The following is a 5,294-nucleotide window of genomic DNA, read 5'->3' as shown; positions in this document are numbered from 1 at the left end:
CACACACACACACACACACGATGCACAAACCTCTGCATTTGAACAGTCAATAGCAAATACTTGAACTAATAACAAAACAGTAGCTGATTCAGAAGCATCAGATTGTCATAGCAAAGTCAGAATTACCTCCTCTCCTAGGTTCACGAAACGGTCGTCCATAAAATGCATTGTTGTTCTGTTGTAAGTAATCTTAAAGATTCCTAAATGCATCTACTTTCGGAAGGCCAAATAAAGTGCTTTTGCTTTCTCCTAGAAACACACAGCGTCTCCCTGACATGCTGCTTCAACACTAACTGCGGTCACTGAAACCACGCCTTCTTTCTTTGCGTGCACATTTGGGTGGCATTATGCAAATATTCCCACATAGTGAAGTAGATATGTGGGGGCGTGTTGGAACGAGCCGTTTTAGGGGGGCGTGGCAGAGTCTTAACTTTGATAAAGAATATCTCTTTGGTTTTGAGACTTTAGTCTTTGCAACTTCAGGGATCTTATCTATGCACAATCAGCTTGTTAACACTCCAAAGAGAAAGGAACATTTGAAATCGCATCACATGACCCCTTTAAACCACAGTGCATGATTTGTAAACTAATACATTTTGAGGTTTGCATCAAATAACCAGCTCAATATGTATAACTTTTCTGATGTAGTAAACTTGCTCAGTCCCCCACCCGGTACAGAATTTGAAAGCATTGTTAAATAATGGGTATCCTGTGAAAAACAAGTCATGACACTTGATAAAAGAGCTCATATACATGTAGAAGCAAGTTAAAATGGCATGGGTTGCTTTAGCAAATGCGTTTTTATCGTACGTTTGCTTTTGTTAACACTATCGGTTAGCTTTAGTGTAGATTACACATTATTTTCAAAGGCAGTAGAGCATTAACCTTTTAGTGCCACTGACCAGACATTTCATTTCCGAACTGCTGTGATACGTACAACAACCAATGTAATAACACCTTGCCACATTCATATTGATCTGTTTTGGATAAAATGTAACACCTTTTACACACTTTTAGTCCCACGCGCTGGACAATTCAATTTGGAAGTGTCGCAAAGAAGCAACATGATATAATTTTGCAGAATAGTTGCCACTGGTACATTTATCCAATGAGCCTGTGTTGGAAATGTAGGCAACAACCTGCATATCCTAAGGTGAATAAGCACTGAAAATACGCTGAAATGGCATGGCAGCATGATTATTACTCATCGTTAATTTTGTATGTGCAAACACAGCCAATCCGATCTCATGGCAAAACATAACTCTTTCACAAATTGCCGATGTAGTGTTAATTTGTATGATTTGATTCATATGAAAACAAATAATTCATAAAAACGTAAGCCTGAAACTCCACCCCTAAACTTAACACTTAGTGGGGGGCGTGAGCACACTGTGTGAAAACATACAAATGAGATAACACAAATTCATATGAATTGGCTACTAATTCGCCAAAATGTAAAGTCATTACAAAGTGTAATGAGAGGGTGTTGGCTCCTTTTCTATCTAAATAAATAATAAATATAATCATATCCAACTAATATATCAATATTTCCATCTAATAAACAATCTGTAATTTATTTTCCAAAACAGTTTATGTGTGTCTTTTTGTACTTGTAAAATTCTGAATCATTAGCTTAGCAACATGCTAATATCAGACTCTACTGGAATCAGTCGTGAGTTGCGTCTCCTGTACCTGTTACATGAGGAGTGAGGATTTGTGTGGCCCTGAGGCATAATAAATCAGTCATTTAAGAGTTACCATGTCAGTTAGGATGTTGCATTAAAAAAGCAGCTGCCAATGTAGAGAGTCACAAGGAAGCACACTAGGTTTTGAAACAAAGCTTTAGTGTCCTCTTCTCATTTCATCCTCTGTTCATTCTATTCACTCTGGCTGTTTGCCATCTATCTCTCTCACACTCTCATGATATGAGCAGCACATCACTGCGACTCGTTCTTATTAGACTTTGGAAATGCCAGAGCTGATTTTCTTTGGAAAGCCAGTTGTTGGCCACCCACACAAAGTCAGCTTTTCATGGGAGACAAACTAATCTGAGACTGGAGGAGGCTCAGGATGATTTCCGTTTTTCTTACTCTGAATTCAAAGGAATCGCTCATCCAGAAATGAACCTTTGGTCATCATACTCACCTTCATGTTGTTCTCATGCTGCAAGACTGTGCAAAACACTAGTATGTTTCAACAGCCATACGATGCAAACTCAAAATATTCTGCTAATCTGTGGCAGAAAGAATAGTAGCTGCGTTTCCATTACAGATTTGCTCAAAACTTTTCCTCTCGCGATAAGTCATGGTGAGGGATGTTGGTAGGTTTATGTATATCACAGCCACTGCACTAGCCATTATTTTTAATCGAAGGAGATGTAGGCGTGTATCTTTAGCGAAGCAGCACAGAGTGCAAGGAAAGCACCTTGTACTTCAGAGAGACCATGTATGAGGTGTTTCTTGAAGGTTATAGTACATAAAAAAATTATCATGTGACTTTTACGTATGCCAGGTGACCTGCAAATGTGGATAAAAAAAACTGTTTCCATTGCAGAATTGCCTGAAAAAACACCTCATGTGAGTGTAAAAGCTTTTTTGCAATATATGGGAGTTTTTGCTAAATGTACGTGTTTCCATTGGGTGTGTTTCCAATTCGCAATTTGAGTTTGCGCAATTTGAAGGGAAATGTAAACGCAGCTAGTCATACAGTTTTGGAAAGGCATGATGGTGAATAAATCATTACAGCATGTTCTATTACTTCAAAACAAACAAACAAAAAAAAAACAGTGTGTTTTCATTCCATTGGCATAATCATGTCTTATCTTTGCCTCATTCAGATGACATGTTATTGTCATTCTAATTGACTTTAATATTCTCATCTCCAATCATATTCTTCTGTCAACAAAGCAAGGAATATATGCATAAGAAAACAATGGACTAAAAGTGAAAGGCCCTTCCCTGCGTCTTCTAGTACAAATCTGATTCGACTTGTTATCTGCAATACAATTGTAATGATTCACAACAGGGGAGGCACAGCAGTGAAATTCACCGTCCCTTAATTGGCAGTAATTATTTTGAGCTTCTCGAGGCTGAGAATAGCAAAGCCCAGCCAAGCAGCGTGGCTTGGGCAGGTCAGCGTGGCATATGTCACTGGGCGGCTCCCATCTGAGCTGGAGCTTTTGTCACGTATGATTAAAGCTGCGGGGGCTGCTAGTTAGCCGTGACATTTTTGTTTTTACAGATGACTTGACAGTGACTTTCCTATGAGTGAATTCTGAGTTAAATACAAGTTTAACCCAGATAAAAACAGGACAGAAACATGCTATAATCTAGAACAGAAACTACTTTAGACAAGCACATGTCGAATGCTACATTGGCCAAAGCATTGTAAACATGCAGTCCTACTGCACATAGTTAACTTGTAGGCCTGCAATAACCAAAAATACATTGTATGGGTCAAAATTATATATATGTGTATAATGTATATATATATATAAAAAGATCATGATCCATTAAGATATTTTGTAAATTTCCTACCATAAATATATCAAAACGTAATTTTTGATTAGTAATATGCATTGCTAAGAACTTGATTTGGACAACTTTAAAGGTGATTTTCTCAATATTTCGATTTTTTTTGCACCCTCAGATTCCAGATTTTCAAATAATTGTATCTCGGCTAAATATTGTCCTATCCTAAGAAATGTTTTCTGGTTCAGGGTTACATTTAGTATTTGTACGTGCAGGAGAAGTTCTCTTTCGAAAAAGTTCTGCCTAATTCACAACACATGCATACACACAATAATTTGTTCTTAACCTCGTTCTAATGTTAATGAATTTCAAGTATTCCAAATGATATTGCAATGTGAATTGCATAAAACATGCCTAAGGGCCTAAGTATTTCCATATAAGGGCTTTCCGCACAACTTTTCCTTTTTGCACGTCACAGGTCAAGCTATAGTAAGTAAAGCTTGTCTTACTCTTTCACTCTATTTGTTGAAACAAATATTTAAGGTTAAATATCTATGAGTAAAATGTCATCAACATGATTATAAAGTCACCCAGAGCGATTTTTGTGTATGTGCACTTTCAACTCTTCACTCTTCTTTTTTTTGAATGCATATTTTAGGCAGATTTCATATACAAATTCGTGTGTATACACGTTTAGTGAATGAGACCCATTTTCTTTGCAGTGTAAAGTTGCATTGTAAAGGAAAGCCTAATCACAATTCAGTATGCAAATGCATCTAAGAAGAATGACCAATGAGAATTGAGTAGCCTATGCAAGGATTACCATGACATCATCACTGCTGGTTGTGTTTTAAATGGTGAATATTTAATCAGTGTAACTGGTGATTTAAATCTTAAAGGTCTGTTTACAAATACAGATTAGATATCACACAAGACTGAAATGATCTATAAAAATAATCTGTATGTTTACAGGCTCAAGCTGAATGTATTGCAGTTTGATATTTACCGTTGGGAGTTTAGAGCAAATCGAAACAGTAATTTTTGAGGAAAATCAACACAGTGCTGCTGCTGCTTAAACACTGAAAAATACTGGAAAGCTGTTGAAATATTTCTCAGCATGAAAGCTCTTGGTTTATGTAATCCTAATTATGTTAATCATATAAGTGAGACATATCAAAGATGGTTCATTGATTTGTGAAATAATAGAAATGAGTAGGGATGAGTGTTTGTGTGTGTGTGTGTGTGTGTGTGTGTAAAGGTCAGCATTCAGTGTTATTCTCAAACTCCCTTTGAGCGTCGATCACCCCTCCCCCACCAACACACACACACACACACACACACACAGGGGTCTGTTTGACTGCAGTGTGCCACGCTGATGTTTATTTGTGGAATGTTTTCTGACACTTACACCGTTAAAGTCCTACTGCAAGAGTCTGTCAGACACCCAAAGAAAACACACACACACACTCACAGACACACACACACGCTCACACATACTGGTTTCCATGTTTGATGGGGACCAACTTTATAATCATCACATGTGGGGACCACCCATTCTAAAGGGTTAAGAGGTCTGAAAAAAATTAGGGACACTAACCATAGCTCTCTTAGCCTATACACAACTTCAGACACCTGCATTGATGAAGTAATGACTTGACCATGCTTAATGGGGACTTACACTCACAGACACACACACCACACACACACACACACACACACCACACACACATACACACTCACACACACACACACACACACACTCACACACACACACACACACACATACACACTCACACACACACACACACACACACCACACACACA

The sequence above is a fragment of the Sinocyclocheilus grahami genome, unplaced genomic scaffold (assembly GCF_001515645.1).
Source record: "Sinocyclocheilus grahami isolate Dianchi unplaced genomic scaffold, SAMN03320097.WGS_v1.1 scaffold210.1, whole genome shotgun sequence".
Taxonomy (NCBI): Eukaryota; Metazoa; Chordata; class Actinopteri; order Cypriniformes; family Cyprinidae; genus Sinocyclocheilus; species Sinocyclocheilus grahami.
Note: the sequence above shows the minus strand (reverse complement) of the source record.